We start from the raw sequence: 19,434 nt of genomic DNA, 5'->3' as shown, positions 1-19,434 counted from the left end.
GAATCCTAACACTCCACCAGCTCAAGCTTCAGAGGCTCCTGCAGTTGATCCCATCTCCAATCCAGCAGCCGACTTGACACACGAACCACCAAAGAAGAAGAGAAAGACGCACATTGTGTCAAGTCGTGCATGTGCCCTCGTGCTCAACTATCCTTATCATGACGATACGCTGATCATTTATGCGAAGTATGATAAGAGAAACCATGTTTGGGCCATTAGAAGATATAGCGGTGACCTCATCTATCTCGACCACCACCAGCTGAAGACTTTACCAGAGCTTGATCTCCATTACTTCAGTAAATCTATTGGACGTGCTGAGTACGACAGTACGTTAGAGGGTTGGGTCAAGACACATCTTCATCATCAGTCGAAGGAAGGCTACAAGGATTTCGAAGTGAATAAGGGTCGTAAGTTCAAGAACCCAAAAGAAATTGACCCGACCACCGGAGAGCCAAGAACCATGTGGAGATACAAGGCGCCAAAAGACTGTCACACGATTTATCATGGCGAGCCTTATCTTCCCAACACTCTCCGAGACTTCATTGGTTGGGAGTTCGACAATACACCAGGTGAAGCCGTCATCCACTGCCGTGATATGCACGAGATTCGAGTATTTGACGAGCATGAGCTTATGGGTCTACACATTGAGGATATGAAAAAGCTCTACAACTCACCACTAGGGACCGTCGAGGATTTGGGTCGTCAAAACACAGACCAGATAGTTGAAGCCTTCAACAAGTTCGTCCGAAGACTTGTTGAACTTCCACTAACCGAGGACGAATGCTTGGTCTACGACACCGACGGGTTCCAATACTAAAGACTAGAGGGAGATTGCTAGGCCCCTTTTGTGTATTTAGTCTTTTGTATTGTTTTCGTTTATGTAATTGGGCCGTTTAGCCACTTTTGTTTATTTTGGGCTTTAGTTGTTTGATCTTGTTTATTGTAAGCCATAGGGAAATGGCCTAAGGGAAATAATGCAATGAAGCCCATTGGGCATGTGAAATGAAATGCTTCTCATGCATGCTTCCCTATAAATAGGGAGCATGCCATGAGAAAGAACACCTTTTGCCAAACTTTCTAATACACACATACTTACTTTCTCTCGTCTCTCTCTCTCTCTAAAATACCCGAAAATAAACTCAAGATTCGAGACTTTTTAGGTTGCTTAGTGATTTCCGCTAGCACTAAGTTTGGTTGATCCAAGAACGTTGTTAGATCCACCCGTCTAGGGACCTACACTAAGGGTGCGGAATCCCCTTAGTGATTGATTACGAGTATTAATGCAAACTAGAACAAGAGACAACGATTAAACAAAACGATTGCTTGTATTGAATAATAACACTTTATCTTTCAATACATGACAATAGTACTTTACAAGTTTACAGCTGAAATGAACAGCTAGCATAAAACCCTAGGCTGAAGATATGTTTACATACTACATATATTCGCCTGTTACATAATAGGCGAAGTTATTGCAACTTCGCTTATCTCACAACTTCGCTCATTCCTAACCCGTCAAACACAAAACACAAACTATTGTTTATTACAGACAAGACGAACATTAAACCTCTAGACTACTGACACACCATAATGCACCAACATCTCTGAAGTAGTTAATCAAGCTCCATCTTATTTTTCATATTCATAAGCAAAAATTTTACAACTCATCATGTGTGGTAATTTCCACACCCTCTTCATAGGTTTTCAAGTAAGAAATCGCAACAGCAACATGAAATACCGCCCCCACCTTAAGAGCCTCTTCGTCAATAACAAAATTTGGTGAGTGTAAATTTTCTGGTACAGTATATGTGTCGTTGGCAGTCCCAATGAAAAACATGGTAACAGGCATTTTCTGTCCAAAAAAACTGAAATCCTCACCTCCCATTACTATAGGCATCAAGTGCACATTGGGTTTTCCTAATATGATTTCTGCCACCATCTTTGCATGTTCATACATCCCTTTATCATTTATCATTACCGGGTATGGAAGCGGCGTTTCCTCCCTAAAATCCAATTCAGCTTGGCATTTGTGAACACTGGCTTGCATCTCAATAACCTGAAATCATACGCTTATAGGTGTATGTATGCTTTATAAAATTTTGAAAAAAGTAATATGTTTTTAGATTAGTCTTGCTTTTGATTTCCCTTCCAACTTGATTTTTGATTTATAGTGTAATCACACTTGTGAAGTGTAAGGGGTGTTTGCGAAACCAAAATAAGCTAACTATAACTGGAATAACCAATCTAAAGGCAAACAACCATTGTGAAGCGTATAGGGTTCCGCTTTACATTTTTCAAACAGCTATTTTTCGGTTCGGTTTTGTTAACAACAAAATATCGAGCACAGTCGATTAGAACCCAATCACATAAATGGAGAACACAAAAAAATTCGATTTTAAGTCATTTATAAAAATTAATAAATGATATAGCAAAAAATGATTTATATCCAAATTTGTAACAATGAGTTAATTATAAATAAGTAAAAACTTAATCCTTAACGTTGCAGATCACCAAATTAATTATTTGGTGGCGTTTTTCCATCAAAGTTTTGAAGCCAAAAGATTAAGCGGAAAAGTTGAAACCGAACGAAATCCATAGTGACAGCCAACAACTAAAGAAAAAGGAGAAAAAAAAAAAGAAGAAACCGAAATAAAATGATTTTTAAATTATCCGACAAAAACAACCATGAGGACCGAAGTGTGACTTCTTATTAAATTTTTGTGTAAGAAAATAGAACACTAGATGTTTCATTTGAAATTCCGATTAAATTTAGGTCTAAGAAATAGCAAGTTCCCAAGGAGTACTACAATATATACTTAGGTCAACAAAACACACTAAAGGTAACATTTTTCATAATTCTAGCTGATCGACTTCATCTTGGGTTATCACCATTTCTCCATAAATCTAGTAATGTATTGGATGTTTGAAATTTCTCATATTTAATTACCTGCTTAATTCTTGCCTTTGTGTGATCAAGACCTTCCAAAGACAAACCTCGATATGTTCCTGAAATTGTAACAATCACATTATCCGCCATGCCTCCATGAAATTGTCCGACAGTGACAACCTACAAATAGCCGACGCAAAAAAGGACCTTAAAACAAAGACTGACCTATGTTTAACAAGCGTGTAGGTGTGTGTGTATATATATATACACACACACTTCTATAAAACAATTATAGAGACAGAGAACTGTTCTCCACATTTTTTTTATATATAGAGATAGAGAACTCAAAGTAGCTAGAACCAAACCCATTTTTTTTTTAATATATATAGATAGAGAGCTATTCTCTAAAACTTAAAAGGTGTTAAGTACAAACTCAGAATATTACTCTGGAATCGAGTGGATTGGTTTATCTAGATACTATCTGTTGAAGAGCAACAACCGCCATCGAACCAGCCACAACCGGATCTCTAGATAAATGTGGGTTTGCCGCATGTCCACCAGCGCCTTTAATGGTGGCTGTAAATCTTCCTGAACCTGCTAGCATCGTACCGGCCCGTGAAGCCACCATACCCACCTTTAATTGTGGCACTACATGGATGGCAAATGCGGCTTTGATGTTGTCAAGTGCACTATCTTTTAGCGTGTGGTAAGCACCAGCGAGACCCTCTTCGGCGGGCTGGAAAACTAGCTTTACGGTGCCCTTAAGTTCATGCCGCTTGGCTTGGAGCAACTTAGCGGCTCCTAGTAACATCGTTGTATGAGCATCATGACCGCAAGAGTGCATCTTTCCGTCGATCTTGCTTTTGTGTTCCCAATTGACTGATTCCTGATAAGAAACACCAATTTAGAGAAACCAAATACCTTAAAAAAATAAACATACATTCTCCTTTAAAGTTTAAACATGAAACACAAAATTTAGGAATAAAATAGAATTTGTGTTAAAATAAATCGATAGGACTTAGGTTGTGAAAGAGTTGGTTTTGAGACGATTTTGAACTATTACGAGACCAGAAACTGAAAATTTTGAAAATCGTTTTGTTTTGGTTTTTTCTGTCGTTGGATGTGGTTTGTTTTCGATTTTGCCATTTGAGTTTGAAATATTTGGCTAGGAAAAAAAATTGAAACTGGCATGGCCCAAAATAACGATTTTGTGTCTTAATCTTTTTTGTTAATTAATAATATTCATAATTATAGATTTAGGCTAAACTATTTTGGTTGTAGTATTTACTAAATTCTTATAAATTACTTAAAATAAAAAAAAATCAAATATAAAAATCTATAAATTCGGTTTGTTTTTTTTAGTTTTTAATACATAGAAAACCAAAATCAAAACCAAACGGCAAGTTGGAAAAAGTAGTTTATATGTTAAAATAAATAATTAAGGTAAAGAAATTAATATACATTAATATAATTGGTGGGACTCAACTTGTGTGTTGCAACGAGTAACTGCGAGAATTCAATTGATATCGGTTTTGTTCCCTATAATATTGGTACGGTACCAACACAAAACAAAAGAGAAAACAAAAAACTTATACAGTCGTCTTAGACTCTTAACCCCAAAAGAATTATAGAGCAATAGAGCAGGTTTATGACTGAGTTCGAAAACAACTTATTGACGTATTGGCTTTTTCAAAAAGTTAATAAGTTAAGCAATTATATATTTTTAAAACTGGAAAGTGTAATGTAAAATAGACAAAAGCGAACGTCTATTTTGGAAAAAACATAATGTTCACAGTTTATTTGCACACCATCTTATCGTGTTTATCAATAGTGATTATGATGTTCTATTTTGATACAGGGGGGGGGGGGGGGGTAATAATCTGCAACCACTGCATCAAAGTTTTATTTTGATTTTAATTTCTTTTAAATGATAATTGTGAAGGTGGTATCGTTGATCAGTGGTGAAGTTTCACTTAAATTTTCAGATATAGAAGATAAATTTTCACCAAGTATAAACATGTTTGGACGAAAATTGGTACATTTATATTACTAAACAAAAAAATAGAGGTTGGTCCAGTGTTGTTGATACCAAATTATCGACTACCAAAGTTAATAGACTGTATAATAGGACTCAATTTAACATGCATGAATAATCGTAGCATTTGAAACTCCAAAATCCAACTTTATGAAGAAAAAATAGTATACGGCAACAGCTTATACACAAAATCGTAGGACCCAATTTAAAAACACTGGAATAATAGTGAAGTAAATTGTAGTATATAAACACCAAACGTAAACTTTGGGAAAAAAACAAACAAAAGAAAAGGGTATATATAATTAAATAAATAATTAAGATAAAAATATGTACTTGGATTGGAAGAGCATCCATATCAACCCGTAGAGCAAAGAAAGGTTCTTTGCCAGAACCAATGGTGGCAACAATACCAGTCTCCGCAACCGGCCACGTGTACTCAATGCCAAGCTTGTCAAGCTCGGACCTGACTAGTTCACTTGTCTTATATTCTTCAAACCCTAGTTCTGGTTACTCGTGACTTTTTCGGCGAATGTTTACCATCCAGTGAAAGAAATGCGGGGAGTTTGCTGCCTCGAAAAGCTGCTCACCAAGGCGAGCGTAGACATCACGGTTCACATGGGTTGCGGGTTCGGATGCGTGTGATGATGAGAAGGCGAGGTCCAAGTGTAAGATTACTGTGACGATTGCAAGAGAGCTGAAATGAAAACGAGAATATCTCATATTTTTTTAAGTGGTAGTTCGGAGAATGAATTTTCAGTTTCTTTGCAAATGGAGTTAAATAAGCATTTATAATTTCACTTAGGTACCCTCAACTTCTATATAATTTCCAATGTATGTTAAATAATTAGGTAAAGTTCCCATAATCAACTCTATTTATGTCAATATTAAAGTCAATTATTTGAAATGGTCTATTATATACTATTAAACCCTTCCTTGTTTTAATAATATATTCAACCATAATAATATAAAACACACAAAGTGTCATTCTTGAAGTATTACTTGTTTGGGTTGTAACACTTGCATGGATTAATTAGGGGTTATATTATCTAAGTTACGATTATGATGTGTGTTGGTTCTGGAGTGAGCGAGTAACTATTAATGATCTCAACAAATGATAGATTGTCCGAAATAAGAGAGTAAGAGAATACACACATATAGATAGAGAGAATAGATTTAGATACAATGCATATTAAGTTAATACTTATTATGGAATAAAACTGCAATACAAAACAATTCAATATAACTTTTAACATTATTCGACAGAGTATATACGATGTATTGGATGAGTGGTCCTCCAGACACTTGGTTTGTCAATATCGAATGAATTTGGCTTAATGTGTGAATTTGTCGGTCACGTTGAGGATGACGAACGGATATATTTCATTGTTTTTTCCCGTAGTATAGTTCGGTCCTAATTGTCCATATGTTAGATTGACATAGAGGTTTCATACTTCAATTAAAAACCGTGAATCTGTCCAACATGATGATCAAGTTAGTGCCATGGTCATCTTTTAAACCGTATGGAACAATTTGGTTTGCGGTTTTAACCAAAAACTGGTCGTATAAAATCTGACCGGGCTTGACATATTTATTTAAAATATATTTAATTTATAGTAGGATTAAATAAATTAAACTAAATTAACTCTAAATAATTGGTGAATTGGTTATTACCCAATTCTTGTACTAGCTAGCCAAAATGACCTGTTGTTTTTAACCCTCCTAGCTCCTATAGCATTTGGAGTTTTGGAAAATAGTTAGCGCGCAGTTACTTCATTATGATTTATATATGCTTTTTCTTTCTTTCTTTCCCCCCTTTTTTTTTTCTTTTGCACGCACGCTGCTTGCCTCTGCTTTTTTAAGCTATTCATACAGCCTGTTGTATTTTTCACATCGGACTTTTTTTTTTTTACTTGTAGGCGTTTGGCATCTTTTTTAACCTTATTTTCAGAGAATATTCAGAGAAGTGTTGATACCTGTGTTTCTCTTCTTTCTCTTTTTGAATGTGGCAGAATCTCATGAGACACGTAGCAAGCAAATTCGCACAGAAAAATAAGTAAGAAGTGAACAATGCTTATTGTGTCTAGCAGTTTGAATTTCAAAAGATAAGTTCCAGGGTTCAAGCTTAAGGGGTTTATCAAAGTCTAGGGTTTTGATTTTTTAAAGTCCAACTAAAGTATTCATATCTACCTATACTAATAAAATAAAATAATTCTGTATAGATGATATTCTGAGGTTAATTCTTACTATTAAATTCTCGCCCAAATCACTTCTCTTCTAGCTATTGATGAAAAAGAAAAAAAATATCTTGGTTCTAAGTATAGTATATTGATTATAAATTCAACATACCGTATTAATTGGTCAATCTCCATTAATTGAATTATTAATGATATAAATTATATTGTAAACATACTTAATATAAAAAAATATTAATATATATAATAAAGATATTTTTTTTAAAATTAAAATGTATATAAAAGAGTTTATGTTTAAAAAGTGCACTAACATTTAATTCTTAAGACATATTCATATTGAAAAAAACTATAATAATTTTGTTTACTTTTTACAAATATTCAATGTTTAATAAGTCTTAAAAATCATAAACAAATTTTCTATTTTTTTATATTTTGTATAAGATATATCATGAAAGCTGTTCAAAAAGGAAAATCTAGTAATTTTTTGGTTTATGGTTTAGGGTATGAAGTAAAAACATTTTTGTGAAAGACTTTAACTACATTTTTCAGATCTAAAGGTCTCATTATTTTAAATGTTGCTTTCAGTGACGTTGCTTCATTATTGTATGCCGATTGTAGAATAACTCATTCTTGATTTAAAATTCAAATGCATTTGATGATATAAAACGACTATATTTGTAATAAATTTTTTATATAATATAAAAAGACTTAATTGTCTTTTATTTTATTTGTATTAAATTATTCATTGTAATTTATACATGAATTTATACGGTGTAATACACGGATTTCTAAAGCTAGTGTGTATATATATATATATATATATATAGGAGATGTTTAAAATAAAATCCCTATCCACTTAAGAAAACTATGAAAACTCAATGGGTGGACCACAATCATTCACATCTCCTACCTTTCATTTCTTTTCTTTGCATCCAAAAGGATATTATGAGAATTTTAGTGTATCACTTTTCTCTCTTCTGACATCACATTATTAATTGTTAATGTACTTGCATATAATGAGCATATAATATTTTAAATTAATAAGTCTACACCTATTTTTTTTAATATACCATTTGAAAAGTCCAAAGTACATTAAATCAAATATTTTTAGGTCTTATTTCATGGTTTATAAAGATGAAGATGATTAGTGAAGATAATTAGAAATAATTAATATTTTAGGTTCATTGAAGTTCTAAATGATTCATTTAGATTTTTATATATTTTATTGTTTTTTAATCTTTCCTGCTTAGTTTTGATTTTCAATCTTTCATTTTCAATCTACATATTATAAAAACAAAACAGTAAAGTCCGTATTCTTTTATACTACCACAAAGTTATTTCCTTTTCATGCCTTTTTTTTATTGGCCTTTATTAATTAGCAAAACACGTTTTTAATAAATAAATTAGTTGTTCAGTATGTTATTTTTAACGACCAACGAATACAACTCGATTATTCGGCGTTATTCAATGGCAAAAGACGGGTGCATACGCCCGTGATCACAGACAACATTGGCTAGCACAAGCCCACAATCTCATGTTCCGAAAAAAATGCGTCACCCGAATTCCCACTACGATAAAAAAACAAATATGTTACATATATGTTAAATAGGTAAATTATGTTACAAATATGTTATATATATATTAAATATGTAATTTAAACTTTAAAATATGTTACAAATTATGTTATATATATGTTACAAATATGTTACATATATGTTAAATATGTAATTTAAATTTTAAAATATGTAAATTAATAAAATTATGTTAAATATGTAAATTAACAAAAAAAAACTTTAAACTTTAAAATATGTAAATTTACATAAAAAGTTACATAAAATATGTAAATTAACAAGTTAAACTTTAAAATATGTAAATATGTAAATTAACAAAATTATGTTAAATATGTAAATTAACAAAAAAACAACTTTAAACTTTAAAATATGTAAATTAACGTACTTTAACTTATCACTAACCATAAGTAACTTTATATCGAAACATGCTCGTTTACAATTGTTTTCATAGTTAACAATAACTAACAATTCGTATATACATAAATACTAGTAAATGTCATTTTAACTTGAAATCCTCACTAAAAAAACACTTTGAGCATTTGAAAAACTAAGCAAAAACCTAAGCCTTTTTAAAAAGGCCAACAAAAAGATATATATCAATATTTTTATTAGTGAAATTAATCTCACCGTCTCTCACAGCATGACATCAATCTCCTAAAAAGTCAAAATCAGTTAAAGGGATAATATGAACGCCACCGTGTACCAAGACATGTGGGTTTTCAACAGGCCCTCCTTTTCATTTTTGACCGAAAAAGGCATGTCGGTTTCACCGTCATCATTCTGCGATTCATGAAAAACAACGGATTAGGTTTCAGACGTGCAAATTAGAGAGAGAGAGAGAGAAATCAACTTACTCGTCGTCTGAGTGTGTCAACGTAGCCGTAGCCGCCGGAATTGTGCACCGTCAACATTCAGATTTTTTTATACATAGAAACTACCGAGAAGGATTTATACATAGAGAGAGTGTGTCCATGATGATTCCAGTGATTTAGAAAGAAGAAATAATAATAATAATAATAATAATAATAGGAAAGAGAAAGATCTAGTTGAATATGAGTTGTATAGGAAAGAGAACATAACTTGCAGGAAGAGAGAGAATTCTCTTTATACCAACTTTACCCTTATTAGTACAATTATCAATTAAAAAATTGTTTGATTAACCTTTAAAAGCATCTTTCAATCTCATCCATTAATTAAACTCAATCAACGGTTAATACAGAGTTTCGAGAGTTTTCACAAGTGGGAAGGGTTTTCATTCTAACCATATATATATATATATATGCACTGGTCAGTCAAAGACCAAATTATAGCCGAAATAAATCAAGTCACCTACTTACGTTGCATTGCTATATTATAAAACTCCTCCACTATCCCACGTTGGCGTCGTCAGTTTGGTTTTGATCGGTTCTTTATCTATAAAGATAAATAGCCAAGGGCCCAAGGGACTTTATTTCCCCCCACCAAGTTTACCAAAAGAACCTGTCTTTCATAGAAAACTTATTCATTTAACCTTCCACATACTCCGTAAGGTTCTAAGGTAAACCACATCAAAGTCTAGAGTTCATTTGATTAGAGTCACTAGTACAGAAAATAACCATTTTAAACGGTTATTTAGGATATTTGAAACGGTCTGGAAAGTGTTATATATGTTGCGTTTCAAAAGATGAAATCTGATATTTAAAATGGTTCAACACCCGATGTGTTATATCTAAACGGTAGTTAACACTTAACGATGGTATTGAAATTTTACAACGGGCCTCTATCCGGTGTATATATTTGTAAATTACAACGTTAAAAAACCGTTGTATAGTAACTAAATACAACGGATCTAACGTTGTTGAGAAAGATTTAGAACGGGCAACTAACCGGTTAACAATGGGCTACAACCCGTGTTAATACCCTTTTTACAACGGGCACAAAACTGGTGTTTAAAATTGTGTACAACCTAATGCAAGGAACCCAAAACCGGTGTTCATAATTATTTACACAATGAGTCATGAACCTTTTTGTTTTCAATGAACTAAATACAACTGGCTAATTATATACAACGGGTACGTACAACCATAATATAATATAATAAAATATTTATTCGTTTATAAAATCTTGAATTGATGAAAGGGAGTGTGCTTTAAGTTTATCACCTATAATAGATAATGAGATTATAACAAATCCATAAACTATAAAGTAATCAAAAAATATAAATACTTATCTGATCTCTTAGTGTTTCATCTAGTAGCCAAATTGCTTGTCCGGCCCCTTATCAAAATCCATCTGTTGAAAAAAAAAATATATTTTCAATATCAACTAATTATTATTAAAAAAACATGTATAGTAATGAGTACCTGTAATTTATAGAAATGATGTCATAATTTAAAACCTGTATATAAAAAATAATTATATTTGGAAATAAACAAAGTATCTAATAATTTAGTATATATACCTCAAACTCTTTTTGATGCAACTTTTGTCTTCAAATTATTCCGTTGAAACTATTAGCTAGTCTTCTACATAATCAAATCTTTAAATACTTGTAGCTTATAGAAACATGTGGAGATGTTTCATCATAATTTAAAACCGTATATAAAAAAGAATAATATTATTTATAAATAAAAAAAGTATCTAGTCATCTAGTATATACCTCAAACTCTTTGGTTGTAACTCTTGTGTTCAAATAATTCCATTGAAACTAGTTAGTCTTCTACATAATTAAATCTTTAAATAATTAGGTGAAAGATTCCTACGTATTTTATCAATAGTTAAAATAAATAACTTACAAATATATATATATAACTTAAAAATATACTTGTACCATAATTAATGATGTCAATCTCATATGGCTTGAGCCAAAAGATTAAATAAGAATATGTTTTCAAACGCAAATCACATTGGTTAGACAAATCTTTAATTACACGTATATGCACATAAACATAGTTAATTTAGTGTAAACAATCATATAGTAATACCAAAATGGACGACTCGCTTATTCGTATTTATATTCGCTTGTCATTAATCTAAGGTGAGTTTATCATTCCCCTATTTTACCAACTTTTCTAAACATTTTGGGGACATATGCGTACATATTCGTATTTCATACTATATATATATCAAACAAATGCATACGTGTATTTGTGGGTGACTTAATCAAATATAGTGTGTTACATGCTTACCTATATTAATTCATTCATTCGTATATTCGGAGAGGTCCAACGTATTCCCATGTATTGGGTGCTCATGCTATTGACCAACGTCCGATTCGCTTGGCAACGGTCTATGAAAAAGCATGATAAGGATCTAGATCTTGTGATTACAATGATGCATTCGTCATTAGGTATGCGATTAGGCTATATTACTTTAAGTGTGTGAGGTGTGTGTATTGAGAGGATATTTTGGCAGAGTAACGAGAGAGAAATCGGATAATAAGAACTCTTACATTAGAATAGATTACAGGGGATATTTATAGAGGATGACCTCATTCGTTAAGATAGACTTAACGAATGGGTCATTCGTTACAATTACTTAACAAATAAACATGCTTATTCGTTAATACATTAAAGATAGCGAATAGCCTTCATTCGTTATGTTCCATTCGTTAAACTGGGTTAACGATGGGACTTACATTAATACGAATGTGACCCATTCGTTACGGAGTAACGAATGTGTCTTATAATTAGACGAATGGCATAATTACATTAAAACCCCTATAATAATAAACTATTACATTAATATCCTGATAAAGACCGAGACGTACAAAATATGCATCAACAAACTCCCCCTTGTCTCGAGCTCTTTATCTTCATCTCTGGAACATCTTTGTCTTCCAATCCACACAACTGTGAATCTTGTATGCATAACAGACACGAACCACTTTCTGGAATTGCATAGCAAGTTCATAGTCACATACGTTAGCAAATCTGATCTGACTTGTAAATAAGGCATCGTTATTAGACTCAGATAAGTTAACCAACCACATTGGATCAATAACACGTATGGTCTTCGTGTTTGACCCAGAGCCATATACAATAACCGCTTCACTTGTATGATTGTCATAATACCAATAATTAAACGAGGTGAACAGACTCTGAGGGAATGTCTTCATCGGAGACCTCTTCATTGTCTTTGGCTGCTTTACTTGTAGTATCATCTTCCTCCAGCTAGTGTGCTGATCAATCTCATCAATGTACTTGTGAGTCGACACCTGCGGCTTGAAGAACTTGAAACCATAACGGGTTTCATGCAAGAAATGAGCGTAGAACCACTCAACCCACTGTTCTTTCCCACGATTCATGAACGATTTGTTGGCTAGTGTTCTAACGTCCCACCTTGGCATAGATAAGATATCGTGTGGGCGTTTGAAGTAATAAATACCATGTGCCCACTTCACGATATATACTTTAAGTTCCGAATCAAACTGCCAAGCCACCAAATCTCCTTTTACATCTTTGACAGGCTTGTACTTCTTCATTTGGTATGCTGATGCTCGAGCCTTGGCCAATTTCACTTCCTCCTTTTCATGATATCGAAAGGCCTCGATCATCTTATTCATTCTCTGCATATCATGCTCAAACATACCCTCCAAAGCATGCTTCTGTTTTCTTTCTTTCGCCGTAAGGTGACTTATTTCAGCAGCTTTGTTCCACTTTTCTATCTTTTCATGCAAGCGACGTTCTGCTGCATCGAAGTGTTCAGTAGTGAAAAACGGAATACCTGAGTCGTTGTTGTTGTTGTCGGTGTAAAACTCAGGGTACTCCTCAGCAGTAACGTCTTCAACCTCCACCTCATCAAAATCAGACACATTCCCGCGTGGAATACCTGTATACGTACTCTCTTCCATCTCAATATCCACGTCCACACTTTTACCCAACACGTCAACCTCCTCTTCGTTTAGATCCAGAAGCAAGGCAATCTGCTTTTGGTTAATGAATGATCTACGAATTTGCCTTCTTCTGCATTCACCATACTATACACGATTCCATTCATCCCCACAAACAAAATCATATTTTCTGGAATAATATCAATCGGTTTGGCTCTCGTATAATCCTTATATGGCACAATCTGCAAATTACTATCTCCAGACCCACCACCAGCACTCGTATCAGTCTTATTACCTGCCAACGGTGCAGAACTGCCGCCCGGTTGCTGATCTACACCACCAGTTCCATCCGGATCATCTTCATCATTTTTCAACTTCTTCAATTCGTCATCTTTGCACATGAGCTGAAGGATGATCTCATCCTGTTTATCCAACAAACGTTGAGACCAGTCAACAACTTCATTTATCACAAGAGCTTGATTTGCTGGAGACTTATCTTGTTCACCACCAGCTGAAGTCGTCTTACTCTTATCCCCACCAGATGAATTCTTTCCTGAAGATCTATCTGAATTGTGTGCCCAGAATATTCTTTTCCTGGTTTATCGCATTCTTTGGCAAAATGACCAAAGTCCCCGCAATTGTAACATTTCACTTTCAGTTTATCAAATCCAACCCTCTTATTCAAAGTAGGAAGATCTTTCCCAGTTCGCTGCATAAATCTCTTGACTTTTCTGACAATCATAGCCATGTTCCACTTGAGATCCATTAACTCAAGATCATCAGGGTCGATTTGATCATAGTCTTCATCTGTTAATTCACTCGTGGCTATCTTGCTTCCAACAAGCTGTTCATACGAAGTAATGAAAGCGCATAAAAATTCAAACTGTTGTTCAGCCTCTTGAAGATTTACTTTAGGCAAGTTTGAAGCTGGAGAATTTGTGCTTGCATTAACTCCATTGGCCATAAATCATACATTATGCAGATTGTTTACATTAGGAGTTTCTTCTTGAGCTTGAGCAAAGAACGCATTAATTGGAACAGAACTTGAAGAATGATTAGCTGGCATAGCTCCTTCATAAATTGAAGGATTTTGGTTTGAGGAATGCCGGTGTTGATTTTCCTTCAACGAATTTTGACATTTAATATCAAATTCCCTTTCCTCTATCTTATTAATAAATTGTACAGCAGTAAGCTCGGTGTTTCGAAAGAAACCGTTTTCTTTCAATACAAACAGGAAAGTCGAATATGATGGGGGCAAGGCATTCTTCAGCGTATCAATCTTGTCTGTTTCAGTTGGCTCAAGATTAACACTTGACATCTTCACAATCAGATGACTAAATCGGTTAATCATCTCTTCAACCGTCTCATTTTTCATCAAAATAAAATTTCTAAATTGAAATTTTACGAGAGTCTTCTTACTCTCGAGAGTATTCCCCAAACTTCTTGTTTTCAAAGTTGTGAACAATGAAGCACAGATCTTAATAGTACTATATTGATGAAAGATTTGTTCTGGTAAAGCCATCGTGAGAGTCGAGTAAGCTTTTGTCTCACTTTCATAATCTTTCAGTTCTTGTGCTTCATAGTGTTTGAATTCCTTCGGCGTCCAACCCATGTTGTCACTACCTACCAGAGGTGCCGCATACACGTCATCGAGAAAACGCACGCTACTAGGATGTACAGATCCCAAGTGAGCACGAAACCTCGGTTCCCACCGAGCAAAGTTTGATAGTTTTAGCAGTTTAGGACATTTGTTGTGACTGCCAATTTCATTGTCCATAGTTTGCATCTGTTGCATTAAAACATTCTGAGATGCTAATGCATAGTAAGAAACGTTTTGTGAAGCCATGAGTAAACAGTTGTTAAACTTCAAGGACCAAACTTGTTATTGTTTAAAACTTATGGTTACTGTTCACACGAATGTCAGAACAGTAACGAATGTGAATTGCGAATGAATGATATTCATTAATGATTTACACGAATGAGCTTATTAACGAATTGATCGATATTCGTTATGAAGTGAAACAAAAGTGGATAATGAATGAGTATAGACGAATGAGTTTAGCGAATGAGGAATGACGATTGTGTATGCTTGAAGCGAATAAGGAATCAGATTTAACGAATGTAATTTGAACAGCGAATGGTTAAGAATTTAACGAATAAGCAGTTAAGTTTTAACGAATGAGCAGTTAAAACGTAACAAATGGGCAGTTAAGACTTAACGAATCAGTCTTCATTGTAACGAATGAGTATTCAAATCTTCATCGTGTCTAAAATTCAAACCAAACTTCAAATCCGTCCAAATATAACTTATTCACCCTAAAACCTATATCAATCTGTTCGCAATTCGATTCCGAACCTCCCTATGTTCGTCCGAAATCACTAACTATTCAAACCAGACCTCAATTGACCAATTAATCAACCGCCACTAACCACACAATTCAAAACTCAATTCACTCGATATACCTATCCAATTCAACTCAATTCTGACCTCAAATATCCATAATCATCCACAATTACATTATATCTAATCCTAATTACACTTCTATTCGTTCAAATACTGTTAAGACTGGTGCTCTGTTTCACTAGAAATCAATCGAACTACAATACTGATCAATTCATGATGAAATTACTTCACTAATTGATGAATCGATACAATTAAACAACGAATAGCATCGAGGATCAGATCCGAGGCTCTGATACCACTTGAAAGAGCATGATAAGGATCTAGATCTTGTGATTATAATGATACATTCGTCATTAGGTATGCGATTAGGCTATATTACTTTAAGTGTGTGAGGTGTGTGTATTGAGAGGATATTTTGGCAGAGTAACGAGAGAGAAATCGGATAATAAGAACTCTTACATTAGAATAGATTACAGGGGATATATATAGAGGATGACCTCATTCGTTAAGATAGACTTAACGAATGGGTCATTCGTTACAATTACTTAACGAATAAACATGTTTATTCGTTAATACATTAAAGATAGCGAATAGCCTTCATTCGTTATGTTCCATTTGTTAAACTGGGTTAACGATGGGACTTACATTAATACGAATGTGACCCAAGTAACGAATGTGTCTTACAATTAGGTGAATGGCATAATTACATTAAAACCCCTATAATAATAAACTATTACATTAATATCCTGATAAAGACGACGTACAAAACATGCAACATACTTGTTTATGGTTTGATTACATTTACCGCACTTATTTCGTTATATAACATGCAAAACTTGTGATATTCTCACTCAACTTTTTGTTGACAAACTCTTCCATTTTTTACGCATATGCAGGTTGCATTGTATTGAAGATTGAAGTTTGGACACCTAGACAAGACCTTAGGAATTAACAAAGAAAATCATAGTTTAAGCTTGTTTGGATCATATTTATTTATTTGGAATATTTTGTTATATTTGGATATCGTGTGTATTCTTTGAATAAAATAATTAACTTACAGATATTGTCATATTTATATTATGATAGTATCTTCGAGCTGTGAGCAATCGGATCACGCCCCGGCATTTCCGCCTTAAGTTGGGGTGTGACAGATTGGTATCAGAGCCGAAGGTTATAAGATAGGTCATTAGAAATTATCTAGTCATATGGTAGGACCCTATACGTGCTTATCTGAACTGCCTTATGTGCTATTTAATTGTTTACAGCTTAATTAGAATAATTATTTTATCTATCTTGTCTTATTCTTTATTGCACACACACACACAAATTCCAAGGTTATGCCTCACTATTAAAATATTTTTAAATCCTCTTATTGTTAGTAGATTGCCTTTTATTTTGGGAAATTCCTTAAGAATTCCCGTGTTTTGTTTTTGCCCTTTCACCTTGAACCATGGGGGTATGATAAATGTCGTACAACCGTAACTTTAAGTGGTACACGTAACCGGCTAAACGGTTGCGTGGTAAACATAACTGGCTAAACGGTTACACTCCTTTATAAAAACCGAATTCACGGTGGTTCGTGGCTAAATTTGGGAAAACTTCCAAAATTGTGTTTTAATTATTTTTAAACTATTTGATTCGTTGATTCGATATTTAGTTGGGTCGGTTAAATGTCATGTAACGCTCATGGTCCAACCAACTCTATTGATTTGATAATTCGTTAATTAGTTGGCTCAGTTAAACGCCATGTACACGCTCATGGGCTGACCAACTCAATTGTTTGTTACTCGTTATTTTAATTGGGCCAACAAATTGCCATGGAACGCTCATGGGAGGCCCAATTCACAAACTTTATGTTGCTTTATTTAGTTGGGTCATTCAAATTGCCATGAAAAGCTCATGGGAGGTCAACTCGTTTGATATGTTTGGCTATTTTATACTTGGAAAATTTTATAAACATTGTTTATTTACTTAAATGCCTCAAACTTATTCACATTATTTTAAATCCTAACTCGTCCTCGAGTTATCACTAGCACAATTCTATTTAAGTACACTTCTCTATTATCTCATATCAATTCATTTCCACAACTTACCCATCATCTCATAAAGTTTTATCTTTTTCCCTCATAAAACGTTTTCCCTAAGAATTTATCATCGTGATCAAAGTTGTTCGTCTGCTTCTCATGATCGTCGTCTGACTACTAGAATCGTCAAGGAGTATGCTGCTGTATGCCGTTAACAGAATAACCGCCAACCTCGACAAAACCAAAATACCCCGAACAAGAAATCTTATACTAACTCATATCCGTTAAAATATTATTTAATCATATCCTCTCATTTATTTTCATATTCTCAAACTATAAACTAACAAGTACATTTAGCCTCAACTTTAAAACTATAAATATTTTATTACCTCTTGTTTTTCCTCAACCTCATGTTAGTTTTCACAACTTACTTTCCATTTTATAAGTCTTTATTACTAAAATTCAACAATTGTAAATTTTATTAATATTAAACTGAAATTTTCATCATTCAAATTTAATTTTTATTATTAAATTAAATCTTCCATTAATTAAATTTTTACCATTAAAATGACTTTTTGATAAATCTCCATTAAAACCCATCACTCACTTTATTTATTGATTAAGTTTGTTGTTTGAAACTAAACGTTGGTTCGTAAATATTTCAACCCCCCTACTTTGATTTTTGATACATCTTGAAAATCTTGAACATTTTAAATGATAAATTTGTAGTTGTTAGAATAGTCATTGTTATTCATGCATTTCTAGTCTCGCATTTATCTTATTTATAATATGCTTCACATCTTATTTTTGGTATCACCATTAATTTAAAATTTGTTATTTACTTGAATTTCCATTATCAATAATTTAATTTACATATTTCCTAATATTTATAACGATTTTGTGAAAAAAGGAAAAATCCTCGAATTCCCAATTTAATCTAATTTAATATCTTCAATTACCCACTTTATATTTTATCTAATTTTAAAGATTTAATTGGAATAGGACTATCTCGGTGATTCGGGAATATCCGCTTCCCAGTTTCTATTAATGATTTATTTGAATACGAACATTTTCGCATTTTCATTATTATTTACTAATTATTATAATATTTTATATAAAATCGAATTAATCTCATCTCAAAATCACAACTTGAAAAGCTATAACTTTATATTAACTTCTCTTTAATCTCATAAGTTCCCAAATTAACCAAACTCGATTCATCAAAATTTTCGTTAATTATGTTTAAACTTATACTATCAGTTTTAAGAATTTTATTCCTAATAAATACGATATTTAAAAGAGTTCACATGTCACTAGGTATTTTGAGATTTGTTGTTAAGTAAACTTTTGCGCATACCATCTCATGAATCAAGTTCCTTTATCTATCAAGGTTAATTTCTTATAATATTCTACTCTTAGCTTATTCTCAATCATCATAATTCATATCTTTGCCATAAAAGATGTTTTAGAAATTTCATGGTTTTAATAATCCAACTCGGACATTTATTAAG

General features: G+C 33.1%; 1 pseudogene; it reads right to left on the bottom strand.

Moving 5' to 3' along the window:
- Nucleotides 1-1,657: 1,657 nt before the first annotated feature.
- LOC143575093 (IAA-amino acid hydrolase ILR1-like 4) lies at nucleotides 1,658-15,107 on the bottom strand (annotated as a pseudogene).
- Nucleotides 15,108-19,434: the final 4,327 nt, after the last annotated feature.

Source organism: Bidens hawaiensis, unplaced genomic scaffold (assembly GCF_021521415.1).
Source record: "Bidens hawaiensis isolate Kalapana, Puna unplaced genomic scaffold, B.hawaiensis_p1.1 tig00027297_1, whole genome shotgun sequence".
Taxonomy (NCBI): domain Eukaryota; kingdom Viridiplantae; phylum Streptophyta; class Magnoliopsida; order Asterales; family Asteraceae; genus Bidens; species Bidens hawaiensis.
The sequence above is the reverse complement of the archived record's forward strand: the minus strand, read 5'-3'. Positions and strand labels throughout refer to the sequence as shown.